The sequence below is a fragment of the Diabrotica undecimpunctata genome, chromosome 2 (genome assembly GCF_040954645.1).
Source record: "Diabrotica undecimpunctata isolate CICGRU chromosome 2, icDiaUnde3, whole genome shotgun sequence".
Classification (NCBI taxonomy): Eukaryota; Metazoa; Arthropoda; class Insecta; order Coleoptera; family Chrysomelidae; genus Diabrotica; species Diabrotica undecimpunctata.
Genome location: NC_092804.1, coordinates 29,051,178 through 29,069,721, shown reverse-complemented (window position 1 = coordinate 29,069,721; position 18,544 = coordinate 29,051,178). Strand labels below are relative to the sequence as shown.

The 18,544-nt window shown below is 33.4% G+C and overlaps 1 protein-coding gene and 1 pseudogene across 1 annotated transcript in view; both read right to left on the bottom strand.

Annotated features, from left to right (window-relative positions):
- LOC140434371 (homeotic protein antennapedia-like) overlaps positions 1 to 18,544 on the bottom strand; it is a 929,636-nt gene that overhangs the window by 590,490 nt on the left and 320,602 nt on the right.
- On the bottom strand, positions 3,391 to 3,570 carry LOC140435325 (U2 spliceosomal RNA; annotated as a pseudogene).

The window sequence follows — 18,544 nt, the reverse complement described above, 5'->3', positions numbered from 1 at the left end:
ATAGATCATAGTATTATAATCGTTTTAAAAGTGTTTAATAGCAGATCCAATGAGTGCTTGCAATTTAAAAATAATTTATACATTACTATATCGAATGCGACGGTCCTTTAGGAAAGTATCTTGTTGATTTTTCAACATGTTCTGCTCCTGTCGTAGATTGAAAATCATGCATATAAAAGTTTTTTTTTAATATAAAAATATAGATGGTTATTATATCAGAAGACAATTTGTCCCATAGAAGAAAACGAGGAAATGAAAATGGGAAAACTAGAAAATCGCCTACAGCTTGAAGTTCTGTCCTAAATTATAATGTTTGAGGCCTTCACTTCGTGAGAGATATAACACTATAAATTATAATCATAAATAGACTTTGGATAAAACAGTCAGAGGGGATAATTAAAAGGCTTGTGTATAACATATAATTAGACAGATTGTCAACGGCTGATTACTGACGGTTGCGATTATTGTAGCTAGTTTTGTGTTTATATTAAGTAATTATTAAACAAATGGTTGCATGAAAAATCCATTTGACGTACCTAGCTATCACTTACTAGATGTTTTGTATTTTTTCCACTATTACTTTACTTTATAGTTTATAATATATCTGAAAAGTCGGTTAGTTAAGTCGCCCTGCTTGGAAGTATTTTATGGGCCATTTCAATACTGACATATTATCGAAAAGCCCCTATTAATTTTAAACTAAGTATTGCTATTATTTGAAAAAAAAATGGTGTTATAATATCACTGGTTATAATAACTAGTCCGATAGGAACTTTTATGACTTTTATGATGATTTTATGTTAAATCTGTGGACCAGACTATATTCATCTTGGGCTGTCAATATTGCGTCGTTTGCGTAACATAGTATTTTTATTTCTTTGTTTCCCGTTCCGTATTCTCTTCCTTTGTTAACTCATGATGATTTCATCCATGATCAAATTGAAGAGCATGGGACTCAATGAATCCCCTTGTCTTATTCCGCTGCCTATTTCTATAGGCTCTGTAAGTTGTCCATCTATTCTGACTTCCATTTTGTTGTTTTGGTAGATGTTTTCGACAGTTTTTATAATATTTAGGGGAACTTCTCTATTATACAGTCTTACTCTGTCAAATGCTTTCTTTGGGTCAATCAGACAGAAATGTGAAACTTGGACAACAAAAATAAAAAATCTTAATAAATTAGAACGTTTGAGTTGTGGTATTACTATCGCATACTCAGAATCTCGTGGCCAGCACACATATTTATCGAACGTGTTGCTAAAGTCCATGCACAAAGAGCGAAAATTGATCAACATCATCAAAATAAGGAAGGTCCAATATTTCGGCCATATAATAGGAAGACCTAAATATCGCTTACTTCGGTTGATTATTCAGGGCAAAATCGAAGCAAACCGCTGGGTCGGAAGAAAGCAACTGTCCTGGATACGTTACATTAGATGATAGACATAGTTTCATCTAGCTGACGATCGAGAAACATTTCACATTACAAAGAAGAAGATGCCAAATTCCTCATTATACTTCTTTGGCAAGGTTTTTTTTTATGGTCCAAGTATCGTTTGCTGTATATATCTTCTTCTGATATAAGTTGTAACTGTTCGTATTCGGCGTGGCGTATCTGTGTCAAAGATAGGCTGTTTTCCTTGTTTTAATTGTATTTAGCAGTAACTGAGTAGTGTTCAGTTTTCTGAAACTTCCGCATAGTATAACTAATTCGTAATATTGGCCTATAAAGCAGTATTACATATATCTTTTTGATATCTTTCTGTTTTAAAGCCCATGGTTCGTATTCCTTGAAGAAAAGAGATCAAACATAACATTTTAGCGTTCTTAGTTGGATGCGAATTAATATCACTACGGGAAAATTCGTAGTGGCTGGCTATATCCCATAATATTAAATAAAAAAGTCGTATTAATACTTCTTTAATATTCTTATTGGGTTTTCACTTCCTTTATGATTTATATCTAGTCGCATTGTTTTATGATCTATATGTAGTGATTTGTGCTTGTTTAACTCGGTCGAAAACATAAATTTTGATTTTTGTCAGATTTATCGCCTGTACCATTCTGTTACTATATTTTTATAAAAGACCCAGAAGTATCTGCAGATGCTCTTTGGATCTGTCAGTCCAACAGAATCGTAGACGTATCTTTTCAATAACGATTCCATTATTATTGGCTGACAAACATACTTACATTAGTTTAAAATTGTATGCCTTAGCTGTAAATTTTTATTAACTTTATCAGTAAAATATTAAAATTTTATATTTTATCAATATAATTAAGACAGGTTAAGTATAAATACGATAAGATACAAGTAGTTACGTTATACGTTGTTTTCAATATTAAAGGATACAATAAATACCTGGATATTTTGTATTGACAAGAATGTAGTGACTACGGCGTTCAATTGGATAGTAATAAAGTGAAAGATTTAAGTAGCTATTTCATAATTATTAATTTAAAAATAAATGTATGTTAACGTTCCATGTTGTGAGACCACTCTCGTAGGAAAAATGTTTCTGATTCGTTTTCTTTGCCAATTCTTGTTCAAAAATGTCCCCTTCAAACAAATCGAAAGGTCTGAAGGGTGCCGGGCAACATATCGAATAAGCTCTGATTGCTCTTCAGAATCTTGAAACTGAATTTTAATCTTCAATTTAAACACTTAACAACCCCAACAGTAATAATAAACATATGAGTTTTCAAGCCTAGAAAATATGTATTTCCGCATTTTTCAAATTTTAAAGCGCTTATAACTCAAAAACCATCAATTTTAGAGAAAAATGACACAAGACCATTTTTGTTTAAAATGACACAAAAACCCAAAAAAATGTTTTTCGGAAAAAAAAGGTGATTTTTGGAATTTGTTTAAACAATTTCTGCCCAAAACTTTCTCCCAGCACCCTTTAAATTTGTTTAAACGGGACCTTTTCGAACAAAAATCCGCAAAGAAACCGAATCAAAAACATTTTTCCTACGGGAGCGGTCTCACAACATGGAGTAATTAACAATTTATCACCAGAAGGAAAACAACTAATAGGTGTAAAAAAAGCCATTAATGAAAAACATAACAGACTTATTGTAGAGTGTACAGATTAACATTACGTTAAATTTAATTAAGCAAAATATTCATTATCATTGATACTACAGACCTAAATTATAACGTAGGCCTAAATTTAGTCTTCTTGGCAATTTTTTTATTTACACAAATATACCCGCATCAACCACGAAGGGTTATTAGTGGGCGGACCTGCGCAGACAGTAAGATACATATTATTACATCAAAATACTTTACAATTTGGTATATAGTATTGGTTTACATATTTGGTATATTGAGATAATTTAATGAAGATATTAAATTTAAAGTCAGCACATTTTTTAAACTGTCAGTAAGGGTACACAAGATTATTTCGTTCTGATATACTGGTAACTCAATAATTTTTATTATACTAATATTAAAACTAATTTAATATACGGGCCCCAAGTGGGCCGGGGCGTATCACGTATCAGATATTAAGCTGATAAGAACAAATACTTCACTTTAATCTGAGCCAGAGGCCAAGAAGCGATGATACAAGAATTTGTTTGACACAATAAAATATTTTCATCTGCTTTAGATAGGGCAAATGTTTCGGATCCGCGTGTGTTAGCACTGGAATATAGTGATTTTTTGTGGTGGCCATAGACCATAGATCGGTAGCTCTGCTAAGTCCGACAGCCCGTGTTCGATTCCCGGCAGACAAAGAAATTTTTTAATTTAATTTAATTGAGTCATTATCATTCCTTTAATTCTCCTGAGCAAGAGTTTAGCCTATGAAAATAGGCTACTTAAAAAATGAAAAAGTTAATATCACATAACTTTATTTTTATGCAATTGAAATAGGAAAAATTTAAATAATTTACCTTAAATGATATTTTATAAGGCTTCAGGCTAAATGCAGAGTGCCTGATGACTTTAGTTTTTATATCATAACTTTTACTATTACTGTTTTTAAATATCTGCTCTTTCACGTGAAAAACTTGATTTGTCAGTACTAGATTTTTCCCTTTCTTTTCCGTTTGTGGTTGAAAAGATATATTATAATAAATTTTGAGAAACCCAGTTTTTAATACTATATTTATTTTGTACATAAACTGAAAAAATATAATTAAAAAGTTAATTATTAATAATTGTCAATTTCGCATGTATTTAACAATGTCAAACATATGTCATATGTTTAACCTGAAAATTGGTAGGTCCAAACTGTCAGATGAAGGCGGTAGGTGTCGCGTCAGTCACGCACGTAGCGAATACCGCGCAAATTATTGTCGATAGTAAAATAATGTAATTATTTTAAAGGGCACAAAAAATTAACGATTATAACATAATATGGTTGTTAGAGGAAGATTAGAGGAAGACAACTTATTGTCTGATGCATTGGAAGAAGACTGGAGTAAAATCGAATACTAATCGAATCGAATAATTAGGCAATACAGGAGCGAAGAGAGAAGAAGACTGGTTCGACGAGAAATGTAAAAGGACACTAATGATAAGAAATCAGGCAATGTTGGAAAAAGACAATAATAGAACCCAAGAAACAATTACAGAACATGAGATGAAAAGGAAAAAAGCTAAAAGAATCTGCAGGCAAAAAAAAAGAGAGATTATTTGGAAAGAAAATTAAAAACAATGGGCATTACTTTAGCAATAAAAAATTTCTATCAAGAATTGAAGAGAAACAGACAAACAAATAACACGCAAACAATTTTTTGTAGGAATAAAGAAGGACTGCTTCTTGAAAATACTCCAGAGAAATTAAACAGATGCAAGCAAAAAAATTTGGGTTGCATATAAATAAAGCGAAAACAAAGTATATGGAAATTCGTGGTTAGATGACAGAACACAATAAATTCGTCACACAAAACGAGAGGAAAAGATTTCAAAATTGAAAATGTCAACCAGTTCGAGTATTTGGGTGTAACAATAACGAATAAAGGGGAAGAAGAAAAAAAATTAAAAAGAGACTTAAAAGGAAGTAGAGCAATGGGCTCATTAATCAATATTCTAAAAGCAAAAAATGTATGTAGGGTAGCTAAAATTAGGACGGCGGAGGGAAACTGTCGAAGAAGAACAAATAAAGAGGTAATGGAGATGTATGGACAACCCCTAATTGTACAAAAAGTCAAAGCACAGAAAATCAGGTGGTTAGGTCACATCACCCAAATGCCAGAGAAACGTTGTGTAAAAAAGGTGCTTTTTGGAGGAGGTGGGGATAAAATGAAGAGAGGAAGACTACGGAAAAAGTGGTTAGAAGCAGTTAAAGGTGAATATATGGTGGTAGTCCTTAAATAAAATGTGATAAAAACAAGCCACGTAAACTTTTGTAGGATAATATAAGAAAGATAAATTATGGGATGAAAATATTTGTTGCAAATAAAATAAATGTATAGCAAAGAGTGCAACAGTGTAGGCATTGCATATACTTAAATGCTGGTAAAAGGTATAATTAGTCTAAACTGTTTCCTACGATAAATTTAGTCAATTACAATCGTTTTTTATTTTTTATTTATTAGAAATTCATTTCATGTCAAGTTTTTCAATTTGCCCTAACTTTTTGCTTAACATTACCGAATATCCATACGTATCTAAGTATATAACTAGTGTTAATTCAGGGATTTGAAGATGTTACAGCCAGGACTTATTTTTAAGTAAATGTTGAAACAATAAATCCTAGAAATAAGACATTTCTGACAGGAATGTACTAAAAAGTTTTAGTGAACAAGTAAAACGTGAAAAAGTTATAGTAAAAATATTAGAAAAATTTTTGTAACTAAAGTTGTAAGAGAAAATTTAAGTTATCTTTAATAACTTAAAATGCCGTCAAAAATATTTTTTAATGTTATTAAAGCATCCGTCTTATGGGAAATATGGCTTTATTATTTCTGTACTCACCAGTAATATTTTCATATTTTAAAAATAACCACTAAAATCCATATGAAATATCACCAACACTTATAAAATTTTTCAATAGCACTGAAATGTTTTTAATCAAAAAACAATTCTCACAACAGACACAATCGCCGATAAAAATCCCAATAAATAGACAGTGATTAATGTCTAATTAACTTTAGAAACTCTCAAAAACTCATAAATTAAAAACACCAGACACTGGCCGACTAATACTCAAACGTCCATGGTTAGCTTTATCGGAAAGCAGCTGTTGAACTGTCAGCCAGCTAGATTAGGGTCATGCTTATGGTGTGTGAAGGGGGAGAGAGGGGCAAGGCGACCATTCGCTGTCAGATCCAGCGGGCCATGGATTCGTCTCGCACTTAGGCTCTAGTCGCGAGGCTCAACCCTAATCCATTATGGCAGATGCGGCTTAAAGTCCCGAAATTTAGAACTGGGCCTAGCAGACTTTTAGGTTAAACACTCGAGATTTACGTTGGTGTCTGTGCGCCGCGATTTAACGGATTTAAGTGTTTTTATAGATAAGTAATCGGGACAATGGGGATGTGTGTGCATTGATGAAAATGTAAAACTCTAATACCGCTACTACCCCTTTTACTTAACGAAATGAATTGAGGCTATCAAATCGACAACATTTCATTATGAATAACTCTTGCGACAAAGTTAGCTTTAGATACACTTTTGTTTAAGCTTAAGTTGATCTCTTTTGTTTTATATGTAAATTTTTAAAAGTAATAATATATGAATGGAAATAAAATGGTAAGTTAATTTCGGCATTTGTTTTTTTAATTGAGGACTTGTGTTCGAAAGCGATTTGAAAGAAGTTAATAAATTAGGTAATTGTAAAAAATCTTAGAAGTTTATTTTAAAATTTATATATATATTTTAGTTCTCATTTTGTTATTTGTCTGCTAAAAGTAAATTCATTTCTTTCTTAGATCATATATCTTGCGATATACGAGCCCTAACAACTTTCTGTTGCAACAAGCAGTTATTTTGGGAATATAATGTCAATTTATCGAAATTCTTTTATTTAATATTTTTTAATTGTAAATATGAAATTAGCAACATTTTTTATGGTGTACCGAATTACTTTTGTGGCTTAATTATATATTTTTTATTAATTTCCATTTAATTAATTGTTTATAATTGACAACTAAATATTGGAACATTTTTTGTTTTTCCTACAAATAATTTCATACATCATAAACAATGTTAATTTCATATTTACAATTAAAAAAAGTTAAAATAAAAGAATTTCGGTAAATTGGTATTATATTCGCAAAATAACTGCTTGTTCCAACATATAGTTGTTAGGGCATATAATCTGTAATGCTTTGAGACAATTTTATTTTGTTATTGTTGATAAGTATAGACGATATTGGGTATCAGGGTTTTATTATACAGGGTATCACAATTAGATTGGTCATAAATTAACGATCACACGATTTTTAAGGATGAAAATAAGTGGATTTGGCCTAACTTAGAGGGGATTACCAAATTTTTCCTCTCAACTTTTTTGTTGTATAATATTGGATTAGAAACTTTTTTGTCTGTTGGTATTTGTTTGTAAAATAATTAATTTAGAAGATACAGCCCATTTTTTAAATGTCAGTTAAAATAATACATCCAAAAACAAGCATAAGTGTCCTAGCTGCTGAATTAGAGGTATGGCGTATGAAAGTATGGAGAATTGTTAAGAAACAATTACTTCGCCTATACCTTGTAACAGCAGTTCAAGAATTACTCCCACAAGACCATCCCAAATGTATAGGTTTTTGTGATTGGCTTTTAGAAGAAAATAGACAAGATGTAAGCTTTATAAAGAATATTTTATTCATAGATGAACCAACCTTTACAGGAAATGGAGTCACTAATCATCACAATACTCATGTCTGCGGCGACTTAAATCCTAATGGTAAACCATCAAGTGCATCACCATCAGTGTAATTTTAAAGTAACCGTTTGAAATGGAATTGTTAGTTTAGTAGGGCCAGTATTCCTTCCTAACAATTTAAACGGAGAAAATTTGTTATTAATGTTAGAAAACAAGATGTCTTTCTATTTGGAAGATATGTCGTTAGCGATCAGACAGAGTATGCAGTTTTGCAACATTGTGTTCCAGCCTATTATAGCGACAAGGTTAGGGCATTTTTATTTTAACAATATCCAGCATATTGGATATGAATATGGGAATACTTGCTTGGCAGAGAAGGGCGATGGATAGGGACGACTGGAGAGAAATTCTTGAGGAGGCTAGGACCCACGCAAGGTTGTAAAGCCAGAATGATGATGGATATTAATAAGGCCCGATGCGCTAATTGAATGGGCACCGCGCGGTCCAGATCTTAAACCAATAGACATTTGTTTTTGGGGATTTATGAAATATTATGTTTATTATGCTATATAAATGCTAATGCATTTCGACAGGCACTCGATTTTTCAAAATATTCGGTATTCAATTGTTAAAACGATGTAGAGCCTGTAGACAGAAAGAAGGATTTAATTTTTGAATACTTTTAAATTAAATTAATTTAAAGACAGTTAAGATTTGATTTTACGTAAAGTGCGTCTGTGTATCCGCTTATACGTAGGTATTTCGCCCTAATAGGGCTCATCAGAGACGCATATTCACAGTGGATATGAACGTGAAAATAAATCTTGTCTGTCTTAGGAAGCAACTATAACATGGCTTCATATAGACGCAAATAGCGACATCTGATATTAAAATCCGTAAACTAATTTTCGAAACCAAATTCAGAATTTTGCTTTAATCTATGCCTTCTAAGAATTGCAAGGCAAAACAGACGTTGATTAAGATGTTATTAGAGACATGGGATCTAATAGGGATGGATAGAAAATTCTGAATTTGGTTTCGAAAATTAGTTTATGGATTTTAATATCAGATGTCGCTATTTGCGTCTATACGAAGCCATGTTAGTGTTGCTTCCTAAGACAGAAAAGATTTATTTTCACGTTCATAATGACTGTGAATAACCGTCTCTGATGAGCCCTATTAGGGCGAAATACCTACGTATAAGCGGATACACAGAGGCACTGTACGTGAAATCAAATCTTAACTGTCTTTTCCTTTTTATTCCGATATACTCTGTACGAGTACTTGAAACCAATTCGCTAAGAATTTTGCTTAGTTAAGGAGATATGTTGTGGAATGCAATTTTTAGATTCCCCATGTCTCTAATAACATCTTTCTTAACGTCTGTTTTGCCTTGCAATTCTTAGAAGGCAGCAATTAAAGCAGATTAAAACAGATTTACGGATTTTAAATTAATATCTTTTCTGTTCATAATTTAAAAGTAATAATAAAAAACTTTATAATTGTAAAAAGTAATATTGCAATTAAAAAGTTAAATTAATAATCTTACATACAAATACTACAAGACAAAAAAGTTGTAAAATAGGCATTTGATGCTATTGACGTCCCATTTTAAATCAAATATTATAATACAAAAAATGTGGTCATGCAAAAGATTTAAAGACCCCCCTCTAAACGTCTAGAAAATACACATGCATTTATTTTTAAATGACTAGGCATAGGTACAAGAAAAAATATACCCCTGTTACACATATGCCGACCCTTCTAATAAGGAATAAGAATAAGAATAAAGAAAAGCAGGCTTACCTTAATGCAGTGATTTTAGACTAATCAGTTTGATGAGCCACATACTTTTACGAAATATACAAAACCGTTAGACCATTAGACCATTTAGCAATGGTCTGGGAACTAGAGAGGCACTTTTTGTATGCGCGTTCTCTTACAAAAAAGCTGTGAGTTCTGAAAGAACGTTTATGTTTCTTTTGTCGACTTCGCGAAGGCATTCGATACAATACGATACACTTTTCGATTGTCTTCGGGCAGCAGGACTTGACCACTATGATACAAGATTGCTAAAATTATTGTATTACAATCATTGTATTACAAATATTGTATTTCAAATGTATTACAATCAAGTAGCCTCTATCCAAATTGGAGATAGTCGTACTGAAAAACTACCCATCAAACGTGAAGTACGACAGGGTTGTGTTTTGTCACCCAGTATGTTTAATCTATACTCTGAAGAAATGTTTAGGGAGGCTTTGGATGACAGACAAGAGCGAGTAAGACTAGGTGGAAAAGTAGTCAACAACACTAGACATGCTGACGATACAGCCGTTCTTGCAGAAAGCTTACAAGATCTCCAGACAATATTAAATCTAGTCAGTAAAGCAGGTTATCGTAGAGGCTGTAAAATTAACATTTCAAAGACAAAGTGGATGGCGGTTGGAAAGATTATTATAGATCAAGGTTTGCTTTCACTTAATGGAGAGGAGATAGAACGCGCAAACCATTTTAATTACCTCGGCAGCTGGTTAAATGTAAATTGTAATGAAGAGATAATAACCAGGATCGAAATATTACGCAAGGCTTTAATGATCTGGAAACTAGTTTAATGTAACAGAAACCTGTCGATACATATTCGCAAGAAGGTCCTGAAATGTTATGTGTGGTACCCTGTGGCTGTGAGATATTGACATTAAAAACCACAATTCTTACCAAATTAAAAGAATTCGAATTGTGGTGCTAGAGACGGATCCTATAAATATCATGCGTTTCGCACTCTTCCAATGAAGATGTTCTTAAAATGATGAATTTAGAAGACTGGCTCACAAACATGATAAAGAAAAGAAAAACCGAATACTTCGGTCATATAATGAGAGGACCCAAATACCATTTGCTTTGCCTTATAATACAATGAAATGTGGAAGGAAGGAGATGCATTGGTCGAAAGAAACTTTCATTGCTGAAAGAATTATTTCACAGACAGCCGACAGGGAACGGTTTTAGGAGGTTGTAAACATTATGATGACCAACATTTGAATACAGACACGGTACCTAAAAAAGAAGAAGGATGAACTGCATCCCAAGACTGGTCCTGGACCAAAGTAAAAATCGATGGAATTGATGAATACCTTAACAATGAAACCAGAATAGATTTCTCAAAATTAAAACACAAAAACTGCCAACACCTACATTGACAAAGCGGTGTTCTTTCAGGAGACGATCCCAATGGGAATCCTTCGCTATTTTATACAACCATATCAGGCAACGGTGCACCCAAGCATCGTATCGGGTTTGTCAGTACCAGCGCCGCTTATACTGGGACAAATCCTGCCTCAGGAATGTCGATCTTTGAAGAATTTGAGACGCAATTCGAAAAAAAACTCTCGAAACTCTTATGATATACAGAGTGGAGAATAAAAATGCTACACTATAAGCTGCATTGTTACAAAGAAGCATATTAGGTCCAGTCTCATTAAGTACGTAGGACATTCCAGAGTTAGAAGAAATACTACTGTTACCGTCACAGATGACATAACTATTCTAGCTGTAGGCGACGCTATTAAAGGGCCAGCTAATAAGTTGCAAACGTTACTAAATACAATTTATTCATTGTATCATGACCCCAAAGATGCGAATTGCCGTACGCCAAAAAATAAAAGAATTGAAAATACATAAGAATGTATCGAAAGCATAATATTTATCACACCACTAACATGACTTAACGACCACTAACGTAGCTCACCGACACACAGTAGCGGCTTAATTAAAATAGAAATTAAAATATTTCTGGTGTCAGTGCCGAGAATCGAACCCAGGATTCCAGCTTGTTAAGCTAGTAACATATCTACTGAACTTATATCATCATCATCATCATTGGCTTTTACAACTCTTCGTGAGTTTTTGGCGCGTTTACTATTGCCTTCCATTGATTCCGATCCTGTGCTATTATTTCCCATGGCCTTACTTCCATCTTCTCCAGGTCTTCCCTGACTGCGTCTTTCCACCTTTTTCTAGGCCTTCCTGTCGATCTTCTACCATCTGGTCTTTCCCAAAACACATTGCTAATCAGTCTGTCGTCATCACTCCGTACCACGTGGCCTGTCCATCTTAATCTATTGGCTTTTATGTATCTTACGATGTTTCCTTTCCCGAAGAGAGTCTCTATTTCATTGTTGTATCTGCTCCTCCATTCATTTGTCACGCTGTCCCTGCAAGGACCATATATAATTCGCAGGATTTTGCGTTCCCATACTAATAGCTTATTGATTTCTTTCTTTCTCAATGTCCATGTTTCACTTCCATATGTCACTGCTGGTCGTATTATGGTTTTGTACATTTGGATTTTGGCACGCCTTGAGAGAAACTTTGACCTCATTAGATGTTGAATGGCAAAGAATGATTTATTCCCCGCCAGTATTAGTATTTCAACCTCCCGTTCTCCTGTGTTTTCACTGGTAATTGTTGCTCCTAGGTATTTGAATTCTTTGACCACCTCAAAATTATGATCGTTTATGGTAATGTTTTGTCTTATTCGCTGTCGTTCCTTTTTTGATACGACCATGTATTTAGTTTTTTCTTCGTTTATTTTCAGGCCTACGCTTAGTGTTGCTTCTTCAAAGTTCGATACTATATCCTTAACTTCCAGTGTTGTCTGTGCTACTGCATCTACATCATCTGCAAATGCGAGAATAATCTTTGCTCCTCTGGCAGTTATGTCTGGTTTGACTCTGGTATAGATTTTTCGCATTGCATATTCAATGCTAGGTTAAATAGTAATGGGGACAGCGGGTCTCCCTGTCTGAGTCCGGTGCTTATGCCGAAAGCCTTTGAAGTTTTGCCTCCTATTCTAATTTGTGCAAAGGAATTGTTGACACACATTCGCGCAATCATGGTCAGCTTCTTTGGTACGCCTAACTCCATCATTACACTCCACAGTTTTAAGCGATCTATGGAATCATATGCTTGTTTGAAATCTATGAAGATCTGGTGTACTTCTTTATTATATTCCCAATACTTTTCTAGCATTTGTCTGATAGTAAATATTTGGTCGATTGTTGATCTTCCAAGCCTAAAGCCGCATTGGTAATCGCCAATAATTTCCTCTGTATATGGCAGTAATCGTTTTAGTACAACTGAAGCTAATATCTTATATGTAGTACCGATTAGTGAGATTCCCCTGTAGTTGCCACATGTATCCTTTCTGCCTTTTTTATGTATTGGCACGATAATACAGCCACTCCATTCTTTTGGCATTATTTCTTGTTCCCAGGCTTCTTTCATTAATTGGTGTATTTTAGTTCTAAGTTCATGCCCTCCTTTTTTAATCAGTTCTGCATCAATATTGTCTAGTCCCGGGGATTTGTCATTTTTTAGGGTTTCTATCGCCGTGATAATTTCTTCCAGGCTTGGCGGGGGTACTTCTATCTCGGCCGTTTGGTACTCACAATTTGCTTTATTTCCATCCGCGTCTACCTGGACATTTAGAAGACTTTCAAAGTATTCAGCCTGAACTTATATCACCAATGAATTATCCATTGTTAAGTTGACTAAATTCCAATGGTTAAAAATCCGATGTGGTGTTTGTATGAAGAAAAAAAGTACTAGTTTCTTGATTATTACGTTTTCTTTTTTAAAACATACAAATTTAATGAAAGGGGCAAATGGTTATTGGTATAGGTAGGTATTGGGGCTTTTAAATATTTAAATAATGAAATATTATCAACTAAAAGCAGCATTGAATCAATGGAGAATTAATGGAGCACCCATGAGAAGAAATATACTTATAAATAAAAATAAATCCTTTTACTTGTAGAGGACTTTTTTTGAATAATTTTTATTTTTAAAATTTTAAAGCAATATTTAATAAAGGGTCATTTTATTTAATATATCGAAAACACTAAGGAAAATAATAAACAGGTATGATAATCTCAAATTCAAATTTAACAATAAACAAAGCATCTTACAAAGTAATATACGAGTAATGATAGTATTCGAGTATCGTACTGCACATGAAGTAGGCGTGTTATGAAAACCTTTAAAACCGAATTAAATTCTTCTTGGAAGAACTTAAAATTAACCCAAACAAATTGCTAACAATAGCTCGTTTCTCATAAATTATACAAATTTGAGTAAAACCTGTAATTTAGTGAAATTGAACATTTACTCTGGATTAAGAAAATTGAGTTATTTAGAAGACCTTATAATCATTTAGAAAACAAATAACATGTCAATACATAACAGAAAAAGAGAGATCATCCTTCTGAACATTATTAAAAGTATATAGAACACTTTTTCCTTGTGGTACGCCCGTCGAAACTGTTTGTTATATTTCAGCTTTCAGATCAAACGAAAAATGGCGTCTTAAAATGTATGTCTTACTGCAGCTTCCCCTTATCAAAATATGGAATTTAACAAAGCAAAAGTAGCTGCGTATCATTAAACATAAAAATATATATCTCAAAAAAGATAATATACTTTTTTTGTTGTAAAAATTATAAATTAACATAGATATACGCCAAGAATTTGAGACGAATAAAAAACTGATTCTTTAGAAAAAGATCCGGCGTAGAAAAATCAACGTCTGCCTTCGCTCTAATGTATCAATTAGCGAACATCCACACCATACTTGAGAGGGTTGCCTCTCTGTAGACGAGTTATACACTACAAACCATCAGAGGCCAAAATACACTTAAAATTGCCTGCTCATCTTTCGGTAATGTATTTATCAGACAACATAAATGCAAACTAGCCTTCCTCCCTATAAAATTGCCGACCTATGCCAGCCACGAATTCTCTGATGAATACAGCGACATCCTAGAGGCAACTTCACTTTTCTAGAGAATACTCACATTAATAGTTCACTTCAAGCTTTGCACACGGACAGGAAGGGATCGATTTTCTGTGGTTTTCAGATTCTATGGCACAATTATACCTGTCCATAGGGAAAATACAGCCACAGCTGCCCCCAACGCGAAACAATTCAACTCAACTCAAAATTTCCATTAATATATTCAATTCAGTCACACATTCATACTATTAAAAAAATAATAATTGCTGAAAAGAACCGTTTTAGCTTCCAGGTCCTTTCTCTTCTGACCACAATTGGACTACCTCCCTCGCAGGATACCGTGAACAACCACCATCGAACATTACTAGTAACCAACGACATATCCAGCGCCACCACCCAAAAAATCCATACCACGTCTTGAAGAGGAGAAAAAATTCACCTAAAGCAGGACCCACACACAAACAAATCGAAAAACACACAACTCCATAATCCAATTGACAATGAGCTAGGTTAAAAAAGTCTCAGTAGATGTTTAAGATTATGACAATTATTCGTAAATAGGGGTTATTTTGCATAAGGACCTATTTTGAATAGTTATCCTTAGCAACGTTGGGTAACGAATAGGGATTCCAGAAACAAAAACTATTTTTAAAAAAGATTCTAAAATATTGTTTAATCGTAGAATGCATTACGATAAAACTAAAAGGGTGGGCATAAATATCAAACAAAGATTTTTTGTCATAAAAGTTACAATGTAGTCATAGAACAACATTGTTTCTAATTATAATATATTGTCAATTATAATAGCAAAGAGTCAACTTCACGCCTTTCTCATTTTGTTTTACCCTTTCTCTAATGTAATGTACGTAATGTACGTACTCTAATGTACTTTAAGTGTCCTGCAAAATTCTTAAATTTATATGTCCGTATAGTCCATATGTGACCATTTTATACAAAAAATTATCTTATGGAACACATCGATAGCTTTTAAACAGTCTATTAATTTCTTTGAATTACTATTTTGATCTAGCACAACTGATTAATTGGAATATTATTATAAAGATATTGTTGATGTTTGAATTTGTCATATTCAATGATATGTTTTACTGTTAAGATTGTCTTGCAGTGCTCGCATTTTGGTGACGTTCTTTTTGAAAGTAGATAAGAGTGTGTGAGACTAGTATGATCTAATCGTAATCGGTTAGCCACACTCTGTTCATGGCAATTTTTGTAAAAAGTTTAGTCCCTATAACTGTTTCTTTAATTTGTCGCAGTTTAGACGTTGATGTTTGACATTCGTTATGCCAGACTTCCAAAATTTTTGTCCAAGAAAGGTTTAAATCTTCTGATCCGCACTTTAATATTATTTTCGAGTCCGCACTAGACATTGCACTACGCGCACTTAAATCTACCTCTTCATTTCAGGAAATACCCACATGGGAAGAAATCCATATGAAGTCACCTGTTTTCTTTTTCTTGACATATGTTAAGTAAAGGTAGTTGATGACATAGTTAAAAAAATATCGCCGTACATTTTCTGTTAGTTGCAAACGATTCCATAATATCGCTTTCTATCCGACACATTGATAGGGTAAAAGGAAGGGGAGAAAGAAAGAAAGAGTTCCAGAATGTTATCAGCCGTTGATCGATTCTGTATAAATCCAGTTTGCTCAGTAATCAGTGATCGATTTTTTTCCAATATCCAAAATAATTTACTGTTAACGATTTTTTCTGTAAGTTTGCACATTGAACGGGTAACTGAGTTTGGCCTGTATGATTCCACACTATATCTTGATTTTTTGTGTCCATATTGAAGGAAAACGCTGTTGCATTTATATGAAATTAAATATATCAAGTAAATGATATTTGGCTGATTCCGGAGGATGCTTTAGAAATATGGTTGGGATATCATCGGGTCCAGGACAAGAATCTTTAAGGTTGAAAGTGTTGAATTGAAATGTAATGCGACTATTAAATGTTGCATTAGGAGTTTCGTTATTAGGAAGAGTATAGGTTTCAAATATATTTACAATTAAAAACAAGGGCAAAACAGACAGGACTCGAAATAAATATTCAAAAGACAAAAAAGCTAACACAGGCAAGAGCTAGGGAAAACAGACGCACAGTTGAATTAGAGGACGATATTAAAACTGTAAAAAGTTTTACATATCTGGAATTTGCATTAAACACGGATGGAACAGAAGATCCAGAAATTCAAAGAAAAATAGTAAAGGAAAGCAAAGCTTACTACTCACTCGCCCATGTGTTCTGCTCCAAAATCATACACTGAAGATCGAAAATCAGGGCCTACAAAACTATTATCATACCAATAGTATATTATAGATGCGAGGCATGTGTGACGACAGAAGACACAAAACGAAAGCTGGAAGTCTTCAAAAAAAAGTCCCGAAGAAAATATTTGCACCTACTAACGAAAACGGAGATTTTTAATGGGGTACAATCTCAGAATTCGTTGTTCGTTGAAGACCGAAAGATTGCCAAAAAGAGTCCTAGCTAGTAAAATGCAGGAAGTAAGACCAAAAGGAAGGTCACGGAAAATGCAGGAGGATGAAGTGGCAACGGACGCGCAACATTTGCTAGACGTTAAAACCTGGAGAAGATTAGCGCCAGACCGGCAAGGTTTGAGGCACAGCTTGGAGGATGCAAAGGCTCGATTTGGGCTGTAATGCCATTGGAGAGATAAATTTCAGATGATAAATGTAAAGAGTCTGCACGGGGTTTTTTGTCGATTAAGAGGCTTTAGTAAAAAGTTTCGAATCATTATAATGCTTTTAATATCTCATATTCAAGATATTGTAGAAGATGGAGAAGAAAACACGAAGTACTTGGAATTCGTTCGTAAAAACTGACTTCAATGTAAAGCCCAGAATATATAGCAAGTAATAATTTTTTGATTGGAATTATCTAATTAATAATGTTATTTTTCAGGCTTAGTATTAGGATAAAAGATTATATGCAGGTTTTATAAACTATTTATTCTGAATTATCTGTCAACAAGTATGATTAAAAATAATATCCAGTTTTCATATGGTTTTAATTGTTTTTCTTCACGCCCGTCTCTATAATAATGCTATTCTATGCTTACATAGAAACATTACAGTCCATTAAATATACTGTGTATCTGTTATACCTTTTTTCATTCTCTCGTAAATCTCATGCGTTACTTCTAGTAGACACCTCGTATCAGTTTATAGTAAAAGAATATCTCATAATTGCAACATAGGAACAACTCGACAAACATTATTCTGAGTCGATTGTGTAAAAGATTCGAAAATTATCGGCGGGATAAATTAATTCTATGGAATTCCGCATGGGAGAATTATCCGTGGCGGTAGACTGTCGGTAATTGCAGGGTAATTGATTGCTCTTAATTGCTCCTCTGTCAATAGATTATAAACACAGCCCACGATCAAGTTTGCTTATGGTTTTATGTACTGCTACATAGAGCCTATCATGGATGGAGTGGTGTGTGCGGTGTGCTGTTGTTGTTCGGATAATCCGAACCACATGCTACAATTTACCTAACAGGTTTCTTTCTACAGGGCGACCGCTCATTCCAGAGGCACGATTTAATAAAATAATAAGACTACTATACATTATGGGAAAATTTCTCGGCTTACAGTATCGTGTAATATATAAATACGGTGAAAATAAACAATACAAATTGATACAAAATGCACAGCATTGCCACAATAAACAAATAGTATTTATAGATAAAGACAGTAGAGATGATTAAACTTTATTCGATAAATGTTAGTTTGAAACTTCTACATTCTAATTTTTCAAAAAGATTGTTAACAAATTCGTGACAGTTATTTTGGTCTCAAGTGTTCATAAGTGTTTAAACACATGTATGACTATTATATATCGTCATAATATATCCTATCTGCAGTCGGGGCATAGATTTGAAGTATACTATGATGATGATGAAGTATGATTTCCG